The 13,987-nt window shown below is 37.6% G+C and overlaps 1 pseudogene; it reads left to right on the top strand.

The window, feature by feature from the left end:
* Positions 1 to 11,207: 11,207 nt before the first annotated feature.
* On the top strand, positions 11,208 to 13,333 carry LOC113882805 (annotated as a pseudogene).
* The last annotated feature ends 654 nt before the right edge of the window (positions 13,334 to 13,987 follow it).

Below are 13,987 nucleotides of genomic sequence, written 5' to 3'. Positions count from 1 at the left end.
TTTCTACCACTAAGGGTGGTGTCATCTGCTTATCTGAGGGTATTGATATTTCTCCCGACAGTCTTGAATTCAGCTTGTGCTTCTTTCAGTCCAGCATTTCTCATGATGTACTCTGCATTTAAGTTAAATAAGCAGGGTGACAATATACAGCCTTGATGGATTCCCTTCCCAATTTGGAACCAGTCATGTATTCCATGTCCGGTTCTAACTGTTGCTTCTTGACCTGCATACAGATTTCTCAGGAGGAAGGTCAGGTGGTCTGATATTCCCATCTCTTGAAGAATTTTCCACAGTTTTTTGTGATCCATACAGTCAAAGGCTTTGGCATAGTCAATAAAGCAACTCTCTTGGAACTCTCTTGCTTTTTTGATGATCCAGCAGACGCTGGCAATTTGATCTCTGGTTCCTCCGCCTTTTCTAAAACCAGCTTGAACATCTGGAAGTCCACAATTCATGTACTGTTGAAACTTGGATTGGAGAATTTTGAGCATTACTTTGCTAGTGTGTGAGATAAGCGCAATTGTGCGGCAGTTTGAACATTCTTTGGCATTGCATTTCTTTGGGATTGGAATGAAAACTGACCTTTTACAGTCCTATGGCAATGCTGAGTTTTCCAAATTTGCTGGCATATTGACTTCAACACTTCCACAGCATCATCTTTTAGGATTTGAAATAGCTCAACTGGAATTCCATCACCTCCACTAGCTTTGTTCGTAGTAATGCTTTCTAAGGCCCACTTGACTTCACATTCCAGGGTGTCTGGCTCTAGGTCAGTGATCACACCATCGTGATTATCTGGGTTATGAAGATCTTTTTTGTACAGTTCTTCTGTGTATTCTTGCCATCTCTTAATATCTTCTGCTTCTGTTAGGTCCATACCATTTCTGTCCTTTATCGAGCCCATCTTTGCATGAAATGTTCCCTTGGCATCTCTAATTTTCTTGAAGAGATGTCTATTTTTTTTCCATTCTATTGTTTTCCTCTATTTCTTTTCATTGATCACTGAGGAAGGCTTTCTTATCTCTCCTTGATATTCTTTGGAACTCTGCATTCAAATGGGTATATCTTTCCTTTTCTTTTTTTCCTTTCCTTCTCTTCTTTTCATAGCTGTTTGTAAGGCCTCCTCAGACAAATATTTTGCCTTTTTGCATTTCTTTTTCTTGGGGATGGTCTTGATCCCTGCCTCCTGTACAATGTCATGGACCTCAGTTCTTCAGGCACTCTGTCTATCAAATCTAGTCCTTTGAATCCATTTGTCACTTCCACTGTATAGTTGTAAGGGATTTGATTTAGGTCATACCTGAATGGTCTAGTGGTTTTCCCTACTTTCTTCAATTTAAGTCTGAATTTGGCAAAAAGGAGTTCATGATCTGAGCCACAGTCAGCTCCTGGTCTTCCTTTTGCTGACTGTATAGAGCTTCTCCATCCTTGATTGCAAAGAATATAATCAATCTGATTTTGGCATTGACCATCTGGTGATGTCCATGTGTAGAGTCTTCTCTTGTGTTGTTGGAAAAGGGTGTTTGCTGTGACCAGTTCTCTTGGCAAAACTCTGTTAGCCTCTGACCTGCTTCATTTGTACTCCAAGGTCCAATTTGCCTGTTACTCCAGGTCTCTTGACTTCCTACCTTTGCATTCCAGTCCCCTATAATGAAGAGGAGATCTTTTTTGGGTGTTAGTTCTAGAAGGTCTTGTAGGTTTTCATAGAACTGTTCAATTTCAGCTTCTTCAGCATTCCTGGTTGGGGCATAGACTTGGATTACTGTGATATTGAATGGTTTGCCTTGCTAATGAACAGAGATCATCCTATTCTTTTTTTATTTTTATTTTTTGGATTGCATCCAAGTACTGCATTTAGGAATCTTTTGTTGACTGTGATGGCTACTCCATTTCTTCTAAGGGATTCTTGCCCATAGTAGTAAATATAATGGTCATATGAGTTAAATTCACCCATTCCAGACCATTTTAGTTCACTGATTCCTAAAATGTAGATATTCACCCTTGCCATCTCCTGGTTGACTGCTTCCAATTTGCCTTGATTCATGGACCTAACATTCCAGGTTCCTATGCAATATTGCTCTTTACAGCATCAGACTTTACTTCCATTACTTGTCACAGCCACAGCTGTGTATTGTTTTTGCTTTTGCTCCATCTCTTCATTCTTTCTGGAGTTATTTATCCACTGATCTTCAGTAGCATATTGGACACGTACTCACCTGGGGAGAATAATGATAGTGACTTGATTTGGGATCTCAGAAAAAGAAAGCAGGCCAGGATTGAGAAAATGCAAGAAATGTTTATCAAAGACCTACAAGAGCTAAAGAATAAACAGATGAATAAAACACTAGAAGGAATCCATAGCGGAATAACTGAGGCAGAAGCACAGATAAATGACCTGGAGGACAGAATGGTAAAAATCACTGCTGCAGAACAGAATATAGAAAAAATAATGAAAAATAATGAAGACAACCTTAGAGACCTCTTGAACAACATTAAATGCATGAATATGCACATTGTAGGGATTACAGAAGCAGAAGAGAGAGAGAAAGGACCTGAGAGAATACTTGAAGAGATAATAGCTGAAAACTTTTCTAACATGGTAAAGGAAATAACTGACCAAGTCCAGGAAGCACAGAGAGTCCTATGCAGGATAAATCAAAAGAGGAACATACCCAGATACATAGTCATCAAACTGACAAAAATTAAAGACAGATAAAATATTAAAAGCAGCAAAGGAAAAATAACAAATAATATACAAGGGAACTCCCATCAGGCTATCAATTGACTTCTCAACAGAAACTGTACAAGCCAGAAGGGAATGACATGACATATTTAAAGTGATGAAAGGGAAGAACTTACAACCAAGAATACTCTACCTAGTAAGACTGTCCTTCAGATTTGATGGAGAAGTCAAAAGCTTACCAGACAAGCAAAAGTTAAGAGAATTCAGCACCACCAGCTTTACAACAAATGCTAAAAGAACTTCTCTAGGCAGAAAACAATATAAGGAAAAGACCTACCTACAGAAAATGAACCCAAGACAATTAAGAAAATGGTAATAGAATCATACATATTGATAATTACCTTAAATGTAAATGGATTAAATGCACCAACCAAAAGACATAGACTGGGTGAGCAGATGAAAACTGTGCATGTATGCATTTACACTTACCACATCACTCTGCTTGACCCCCCAAATTGTATGTAATTATTTTATATTGTTAGGCTAATCATGTTCCTGTTATGGCTCACAATTGTTATTATCTTTTATGTTTTGTTTGGCTATTGATTGTGAAAACTGATAAACATATTTTACTATTGTGATTATATAATTGCTACTCACTTAATACCATTGTATCATGGTCAACAGAAAAATTATAGAATTCTATATCACCAAAACTACATTTAATAGAAAAACCTGTAATCACTTTTCAAAATCCAGATGCATATCAGAATTATCTTGGAATTAAAAAAATATATAGTTGCCTAGGTATGGCTTTTTTTTTTTTTTTGGCCAGAGCTCCAGATATGTTTCTAGTAAGCAGCCATTTTTAAAAGCAACTGGACTGTATGAGGATCTTTTACCTTTATCTAGTTTGTTTCACTTTTTAAATTTCAAATTCAGTGCTCGCGTTTCATTTAGTTTATATTTTCCAACTTATACAACTTTCTTATTTTTTCTTTGATATTCTTTCTTAAGCCTTATCAAGCATAGTAGAAAAGCTTTTGTATGTATATATATAAATAACAGGTATAATACATATATTTTAGAGAACTTATGAATTTTTCCCTAACTAAAAAATTAATGACATTTTGACTCCACTTGTTTGACATAGTATGATTAGAATGCTAAATTTCTAGTTAAAAAAAATAGATACGCAACAAGCAACAAAGATTTGTTGTATGGCACAAGTAACTATAGTCAATATCTTGTAATAACCTATAATGGAAAAATATTTCAATAATAGCAAATGTACATACATATAACTGAATCACACACACAAATGAATTTTTTTTGAAATTTAGTAATGCTTATCTTTTGCCAGTTTTTCTAAATATCCTATGTACATCTAATAACAACATATGAGACGCAAAATTTTAAGTGTATTTGTGTAGGATATGATTAAATATTAATTAGTAAAATATAATTAATTGAATATCAGATCAGATCAGATCAGTCGCTCAGTCGTTTCTGACTCTTTGCTACCCCATGAATCACAGCATGCCGGGCCTCCCTGTCCATCACCAACTCCCGGAGTTCACTCAGACTCACGTCCATCGAGTCCGTGATGTCATCCAGCCATCTCATCCTCTGTCGGCCCCTTCTCCTCCTGCCCCCAATCCCTCCCAGCATCAGAGTCTTTTCCAGTGAGTCAACTCTTTCCATAAGGCGGCCAAAGTACTGGAGTTTCAGCTTCAGCATCATTACTTCCAAAGAAATCCCAGGGCTGATCTCCTTCAGAATGGACTGGTTGGATCTCCTTGCAGTCCAAGGGACTCTCAAGAGTCTTCTCCAACACCACAGATCAAAAGCATCAATTCTTTGGTGCTCAGCCCTCTTCACAGCCCAATTCTCACATCCATACATGACCACAGGAAAAACCACAGCCTTGACTAGATGAACCTTTGTTGGCAAAGTAATGTCTCTGCTTTTGAATATGCTATCTAGGTTGGTCATAACTTTCCTTCCAAGGAGTAAGTGTCTTTTAATTTCATGGCTGCAGTCACCATCTGTAGTGATTTTGGAGCCCAGAAAAATAAAGTCTGTCACTGTTTCCACTGTTTCCCCATCTATTTCCCATGAAGTGGTGGGACCGGATGCCATGATCTTCGTTTTCTGAATGTTGAGCTTTAAGCCAATTTTTTCACTTTCCACTTTCACTTTCATCAAGAGGCTTTTTAGTTCCTCTTCACTTTCTGCCATAGGATGATGTCATCTGCATATCTGAGGTTATTGATATTTCTCCCACCAATCTTGATTCCAGCTTGTGTTTCTTCCAGCCCAGCGTTTCTCATGATGTACTCTGCATATAAGTTAAGTAAACAGGGTGACAATATACAGCCTTGATGAACTCCTTTTCCTATTTGGAACCAGTCTGTGTTCCATGTCCAGTTCTAACTGTTGCTTCCTGACATGCATACAAATTTCTCAAGAGGCAGATCAGGTGGCCTGGTATTCCCATCTCTTTCAGAATTTTCCACAGTTTATTGTGATCCACACAGTCAAAGGCTTTGGCATAGTCAATAAAGCAGAAATAGATGTTTTTCTGGAACTCTCTTGCTTTTTCTATGATCCAGCGGATGTTGGCAATTTGGTCTCTGCTTCCTCTGCCTTTTCTAAAACCAGCTTGAACATTAGGAAGTTCATGATTCACATATTGCTGAAGCCTGGCTTGGAGAATTTCAAGCATTACTTTACTAGCGTGTGAGATGAATGCAATTGTGTGGTAGTTTGAGCATTCTTTGGCATTCCCTTTCTTTGGGATTGGAATGAAAACTGACCTTTTCCAGTCCTGTGGCCACTGGTGAGTTTTCCAAATTTGCTGGCATATTGAGTGCAGCACTTTCACAGCATCATCTTTTAGGATTTGAAAGAGTTCAACTGGAATTCCATCACCTCCACTAGCTTTGTTCATAGTGATGCTTTCTAAGGCCCACTTGACTTCACATTCTAGGATATCTGGCTCTAGGTCAGTGATCACACCATCGTGATTATCTGGGTCATGAAGATCTTTTTTGTACAGTTCTGTGTATTCTTGCCATCTCTTCTTAATATCTTCTGCTTCTGTTAGGTCCATACCATTTCTGTCCTTTATTGAGCTCATCTTTGCATGAAATGTTCCTTTGGTATCTCTGATTTTCTTGAAGAGATCCCTAGTCTTTCCCATTCTGTTGTTTTCCTCTATTTCTTTGTACTGATCGCTGAGGAAGGCTTTCTTATCTCTCCTTGCTATTCTTTGGAACTCTGCATTCAGATGCTTATATCTTTCCTTTTCTCCTTTGCTTTTTGCTTCTCTTCTTTTCACAGCTATTTGTAAGGCCTCCCCAGACAGCCATTTTGCTTTCTTGCATTTCTTTTCCATGGGAATGGTCTTGATTCCTGTCTTTTGTACAATGTCATGAACCTCATTCCATAGTTCATCAGGCATTCTATCTATCAGATCTAGGCCCTTAAATCTATTTCTCACTTTCACTGTATAATCATAAGGGATTTGATTTAGGTCATATCTGAATGGTTTTGTGGTTTTCCCTACTTTCTTCAATTTAAGTCTCAATTTGGCAATAAGGAGTTCATGGTCTGAGCCACAGTCAGTTCCTGGTCTTATTTTTGCTGAATGTATAGAGCTTCTCCATCTTTGGCTGCAAAGAATATAATCCATCTGGTTTCGATGTTGACCATCTGGTGATGTCCATGTCTATACATGGACTATACTCTGACTATACCATGACTATACTCTATAGTCTTCTCTTGTGTTGTTGGAAGAGGGTGTTTTTTATGACCAGTGCATTTTCTTGGCAAAACTCTATTAGTCTTCGCCCCGCTTCATTCCGTATTCCAAGGCCAAATATGCCTGTTACTCCAGGTGTTTCTTGACTTCCTACTTTTGCATTCCAGTCCCCTATAATGAAAAGGACATCTTTTTTGGGTGTTAGTTCTAAAAGGTCTTGTAGGTCTTCATAGAACCATTCAACTTCAGCTTCTTCAGCGTTACTGGTTGAGGCCTAGACTTGGATTACTGTGATATTGAATGGTTTGCCTTGGAAATGAACAGAGATCATTCTGTCGTTTTGAGATTGCATCCGAGTACTGCATTTCGGACTCTCTTGTTGACCATGATGGCCACTCCATTTCTTCTGAGGGATTCCTGCCCTCAGTAGTAGAAATAATGGTCATTTGAGTTAAATTCACCCATTCCAGTCCATTTTAGTTCGCTGATTCCTAGAATGTTGACATTCACTCTTGCCGTCTCTTGTTTGACCACTTCCAATTTGCCTTGATTCATGGACCTGACATTCCAGGTTCCTATGCAATATTGCTCTTTACAAAATCAGACCTTGCTTCTATCTCCAGTCACATCCACAACTGGGTATTGTTTTTGCTTTGGCTTCATCCCTTCGTTCTTTCTGGAGTTATTTCTCCACTGATCTCCAGTAGCATATTGGGCACCTACTGACCTGAGGAGTTTCTCTTTCAGTATCCTATCATTTTGCCTTTTCATGCTGTTTATGGGGTTCTCAAGGCAAGAATACTGAAGTGGTTTGCCATTCCCTTCTCGAGTGGACCACATTCTGTCAAATCTCTCCACCATGACCCGCCCGTCTTGGGTTGCCCCACAGGCATAGCTTAGTTTCATTGAATAGAGAAGGCTGTGGTCCTAGTGTGATTAAATTGACTAGTTTTCTGTGAGTATGGTTTCAGTGTGTTTGCCCTCAGATGCCCTCTTGCAACACCTACCGTCTTATTTGGGTTTCTCTTACCTTGGGCATGGGGTATCTCTTCACGGCTGCTCCAGCAAAGCGCAGCCATTGCTCCTAACCTTGGACGAAGGGTATCTCCTCACCGTCGCCCTTCCTGACCTTCAATGTGGGATAGCTCCTCTAGGCTCTCCTGCGCCCGCGCAGCCATGGCTCCTTGGACATGGGGTTGGTCCTCCTGGTCACCGCCCCTGGCCTCTGTCATGCGGTTGCTCCTCCCGCCGCCGCCCTTGGCCTCGGGTTTAGAGGCTTGGTTTCCTCCTCCCAGCAGCCGCCCCTGGCTCGATAACATCATTCAAGATGCTCTTATTCTTATCTTTTCTTCACTTGATAAAATATTCTCAGAGAAATGTTAATGTCTGACTATGATTATATTTTTTCCTTTTCTTTATGTTTCTTCTGATTTTTGGTTTATGTATCAGTTTCTCTGTTGTTAAGGTGTCTAATGGTTTATGATGTTTATCTTCTTTGTGAATTGTACCTTTTATCATTAAAAATATTCATCTTTGCTTCATTTAAAATAAATAAATTAAAAAAAAAACTACAAAGATGTATTGTACAACACAAAGAATATAGCCACTATTTCATAAATTGAGATTATACATTTTATAAATGCAGTTGTGTAAATTTTGTGTATTTTATAAATGGAGTTTAACCTTTAATGAAAATGGGGGCTTCCCTGGCAGTCCAATGGTTAAGTGTTTGTTTCCATTACTAGGGAGATGGGTTTGACCCCTGGTTAGGGAAGTAGGATCCCACATGCCCCCGGGTGTGGCCAATAAATAAATAAATGGAATGGAAATGAAAAAAAGTATGAATATTGTATACCTATTACTTGTATGACATTGTACATCAACTATAATTCAATATAAATAAAATTAAAATAAAAAATATCATTTGAAGATATGATTATGTATAAGTAAAATATTGGGAATAAAAAGAACTCAGGAATTATCTAAAAATGACCAAATATAAACTGAAAGGATTTCTAGAGAATTGGTATTCTTTCAGATGATAAAATTTCTACCTATACAACTAATGTAATAAAAAGTGAATCATTATAGCTAACACGAAAATTTAGCAAGGAATGCAGACACAAAATAAATATTAAAAATAAACAAACTTTTAAAAAATATAACTAATAAACAAATATAATAAGATACCATCCATGGGCAGAGAAGCCTGGTAGGCTACAGTCCATGGGGGTCACAAAGAATCGGTGAGCGACTTCACTTTCTTTCTTTACCATTTATAATAACATAAAAAACTATAAAATAGCTAAAAATCAGATAGAAAATATAACAGTATTCTGCAGAGAAATTCTAAAAACTATAAAGACCACGAGAGTATTTCCAATTAATAGAAGTTGAATGGAAGAAGTTATTACAAGGAATTATAATTTTCTTTAAATTATTCTATAACTTCAGTAAATTCCTAGTTAAAATTCCAGGTGAATTTTTCTAGGTACTTAATAAACTTATTTTTTTTTATATCATGTGGAAGAATAAATAACTATGTAGGTCTAAATCATTTTTTAAATAGAAGAGTGAGGTTTTATTCACGATGGAATAAAGTCTTAAATGCAAACAATAATACTAGAAAGTTAATAGTATATAATATGGCAGAATATTAGGGCCATACACTTAGTGCAGAATTATTTCTTGAATTAGATTTCCAGACTTGAAACTCTAGTGCCTTGGGAGAACTGGCCTATGGTGGGTTGTTCTTCCCTTGCCATATACATGATTAGTTAACTAGTGGACACTTAAGGGGGCCTAAGTGCTGGTGTCTCACCTTCCCAGCTTTGACTCCTAAGGGCTTAGTTCCTATCAGAGCCTATAACTAGCCTAGGTCCTGCTGGGCAGTGGTCCTGGGCTGGCCACTTCTTGGGGGATAGGAATGGGCATGTCCAGGAGGAGTGGGGGTGACATAAGTGTGCCACTGTTTGCATATTGTTTCTTCTGTGCCACAAGGTATATTGATGTTTCTCCCCCCCTCCCTGCCCAAAAGGATTAATTTAAAAGTAAAAATTGTTGAATTTTGCTTTCTAAAAGTAAGACTTTCTCCTCAATAACGTATATATCTAACAAAATTAGTGGGCAAAAACTTGAGGGAAGTATTTGAAATTTTGAAAAAAAAAAGTATTTTGTACATATATACAGAGAATAATACGGGAAACTTTTAAAAAGAGTGCTGAATGAATTACATTAATAAAGAACACATACAATACTTCTGTTGAAATTAGAGTTGAACTTTAATAGCTACAGAAATGCAAATTAAGATAAGATCTCATTTTATACAATTTAATGTGCAAAATTAAAAAGCTGCAGCAGCCCAGTGTTTGCAGGGATCTGAAATAATTGAGTTGACCAAAATATTTTTTTGGTCATAATAATGTCATGGAAAGCCTGAAAGAACATTTTGGCCAACCCAGAAAGTGTAAATTCCAATGAACTGATGGTGATGAGGTAATTCTGGAGAGTTTGCTGTAGTAACTTGTCTAATGACATTCATATTGACCCTGAAATCCTACTTCTGATTATGAGTAATGGAAAATATTTACCCAGCTCCAAGAGGAAACATATGTAGAGATGTTTATCTCAGAGTTTTTATGGTAGTGAGGTGTTGGAAGCATATTAGATGTTCATCTCTATTATGGGATTCTATGTAGCAAGTAGAGACAACAGACTCAACACAGAGTAGTACGGGAAGATCTTTAAAAGAGTGCTGAATGAAATAATATTGATAGGTGAAGTATATACAGTGTAATACCATTTGTGGAAATTAAAGTTGTACATATCAAATATAGTACATTTTATAAGAATACCTAACAGGATAACATATTTATATATTAGAATGTGGGAAAGAGAAGGCTATGGGGATAAACAGATGAATCAAATATTTCACAGAGAAAGACTGCTGGACCAAATGATGTCCATGAGGCCATAATGGAGGAGAATGATTAACTCAACAATCTGTACTTAAGATTTCAAAGGCAAAACACAGCACAGAAAAATAAACATTGGAAAATATTTAATGAAAGAGTTAGGATGATGGGTTACACCATGAGTAGTTTCTTCTCAGGGAAAAATATATAATATTGTATAAAGTACTTGTATGTCTAAGAACAGAATCAAAATATCTGCAATATCAAAACACTGGTTGAAAATGTCAAGGTTTTTGTACTCAGCAAAGCTACAGATAGAGAAAAGTTTCTATATTTTACCACCGGGTGGCAATAGAGATTAAAACAGCTTCAGCATCTTAGTTATTCAAAAATTAGAAGTTTTAGGCTCAGAGAGTAAAGAATCTGCCTGAAATACAGGGGATCTGGGTTTGATCCCTGCATGATGAAAATTCCTTGGAGAAGGGAATGGCAACTCAATCCAGTATTCTTGCCTGGAGAATTCCATGGACAGAGGAGCCTGGCAGGCTACAGTCCACAGGGTCACAATGAATCAGACACAACTGAGCGACTAACACTTGTTTCACTTTCAAGGCCCCCACATCAGCAAACAGCTTACAAACTCAAGCTTAAATGGATAATAACTTTTTATATCTAAAAACAATTGAAAATTACTTACAAAAACATGCACAAAACCTCCTCACCTTTGGTCCTGAGGCCACAAGGAAATTTCTCTCACTAGTTCTCATAGAGGAGAAACTATTTGGTATAGTAAAAGATGTTCTCAAGGAGTATTATTTGAGTAAATTTCATGAGGTTCACAGGCATGTTTAAGTTTCTTAAGGTAGGGTAATCATGTCAGCCTGAAAAAAAAAATGGGCAAAGTATTTTTACATAACATGCAGGATCTGGTCCATGGGAGCAGCTCTCTGATGTTCTGGAAAACTCAATGGCAAGTTTTGCATAACTTACATGAGTGAGTAGACTGTTAAGTCCCATAAATATTGTTTATGTTGAAATAATTTGAATTATGTTTTTTATCAGTGCAGACTTTTTAGGTTATGTACTCTAACGTACACCTGTGTACAACAGTTTTATACTATGTTAAATGCAGAGAAGTAACATTAATAATCGGCAGATTATTAATAATACAGATGGAATTTGCAATTGGAAATTTTTGTGGCTTTTGGATACTTACTCCAGGACAGTTGTTTGAATCTCTGGTTTGCTCTCTGGAGACTGATAGTATCTGTGCTACTGCTAAATCACTTCAGTCGTATTTGACTCTGCGACCCCATGGACGGCAGCCCACCGTCCCTGCGATTCTCCAGGCAAGAACACCGGAGTGGGTTGCCATTTCCTTCTTCAATGAATGAAAGTGAAAAGTGAAAGTGAAGTCACTCAGTCATGTCCGACTCTTAGCGACCCCATGGACTGTAGCCCACCAGGCTCCTCCATCCATGGGATTTTCCAGGCAAGAGTACTGGAGTGGGGTGCCATCTGTAGTGAGGACCAATATTCTCGAAACATAATTTGATTCTGCTCTAATACAGAGGGTTTTCTTGACCTTCCTACAACTCTGTCCAACTCTAATATGCAACCAATTACACTTCAAAGAGAATGCCAAAGACTTTAGAAAGAGAAATATTTAAGATGAGTATGAGCCCTAATTTGGGCATAAATTGTCCTGAGACAAACATCCACAGTTTTTGAACAGTGATATTTCCAGATGACCTATTTAAGTTACTAACTATACATTTAGTACCTAAATAGATAGATACTGCCAAATAGGGTTATATGGAAGAGAATAGTGATTGTCTCCAAGAATCTACTTTGTACTTCCTCTAGAATAAATCAGCTCCCAATTATAGCCAGCAGAATAAGACTGCACCTCTTAGGCAACCACATGGCTGTGGTCATGTGCCTGTGGTCTGTTCAACATAGTGTACAGCTACTGCAAAGTGGAACTGAGGCAATGTGGGATGAGTATGCTTCACAAATTCCTTTTTCCTTATGCTGATTAAAAGGAGAATTTGATGAAAGATCCTCTTGAATTATTTCAGAGAACAGGATGACCTTTGGAATGAGTACCAAGCATGGTAAAGACCTAAAGAAAACAAAAAAGCAAAACCCCACGCCCCCCAAACAAAAGAGGAAACTAGAACCAAGTCCCCCACACAATGAAATGTCATAACAACACCGAAGTACCTGCTTCTCGTCTTTTCACAAGACATATAACTGCATGTTTTTAAAGATTTTGTTAATCTGAAATTTCTGTCACTTACAGTCGAACTTGATTCTAACTAATCCAGGGTATTGCCTGAATATCAATGAAAGGTTGATAACTTTGGCTTTCCTTTTGCCACTGTGGCACAGCCACGATCATGCTCAGGCTTCAGTGTCCTCCAATGCAAGAAAAAGAGCTGGCTGGACCCCACTGAGACTAATGAAATATCCAATGCCAACTCCCATCAGCAGATCCAGAAGCTGATCCTAGATGGGCTGACTATCCAGAAGCCTGTCACTGTCACTGTTCATTTCTGGGCTTGAAGCTGAAAAAAACACCTTGGGCTGCCGAAAGGGTAGGCATATGGGCATAGATATGTGAAAGGGTATCCAGTGCTGAAAAGGGTAACCTAGATGAAAAGGATGAGGATAAGAGTTGTGCACAGACTACTCAGAAAATACCACAAATCTAAGAATAATGACTGCCATATTTATCACAGCCTCTACTTGAAAGTGAAGGGTAATTTATTCAAAATCAAATGTGTTTTCACAGAACATATCCATAAGCTGAAGGTGGACAATGCTTGTAAGAAGCTTCAGGCCCACCAGGCTTAGGCCTTTCAGATCTAAGGCTAGAAAAGCAGAAAGGACTTTGAAGAGGGGCTCCAGGCCAAGAAGGAGGAAAGCATCAAGGCTCTGTCCAAGGAAGAAGAGACCAAGAAATAGGTTCTACCCTTCTTGTCTGTACACAGTGGCACTGGCAATTACGTAGATCACTCATTCAATAAAACAAGTCTTTGTCTGCCTAAAAAAAAAATAAAGGTTGATAACTTTGATTTTTAAAAAAAATTTTGCTAAGGCTAAATTAAATTTTTCACAATAACACCTATGTTACCTGTATCTAATTTTATTTTTATCTGTATGTTTTCTAAGGCAAAGGAGAAAATACAACTAGACATTCCAAAATTTATATGATAAGAAACATGTTAGATATCAGCATGAACTTCTGGGAAAATGGTAGGGAGAAATATTTCATAATTCATCTCACTGAGATAAATCCAAAATAGAAAAAGGAAATTTCTCTGTGTTGAACTCAGAGAAGAGCTGCAACTTAAAACCAAGAAAAGTCTGTAACTTATAAACAAAGTTGGAATAATGTTTAAACACACAGTTTCACTCATTTTAAGTAAAATGGAAGATCAATGGATGTCCATGGTTTAGGATAAAAAGTTTAATTCAGAAGAGAATTAATGAAGGTTACTGGGGCCTTTGTTAGAAGATAAGCATGGAGGGAAAAATCATTATGGAAATGGAGAACAAATTAATGTATGAGAAATGTTTGGCTTTAGAAATTAGGGAATGACAACATGAGGTTTTGAT

Source organism: Bos indicus x Bos taurus, chromosome 3 (genome assembly GCF_003369695.1).
Source record: "Bos indicus x Bos taurus breed Angus x Brahman F1 hybrid chromosome 3, Bos_hybrid_MaternalHap_v2.0, whole genome shotgun sequence".
Classification (NCBI taxonomy): Eukaryota; Metazoa; Chordata; class Mammalia; order Artiodactyla; family Bovidae; genus Bos; species Bos indicus x Bos taurus.
Note: the sequence above shows the minus strand (reverse complement) of the source record. Positions and strands in the feature narration are given on the sequence as shown.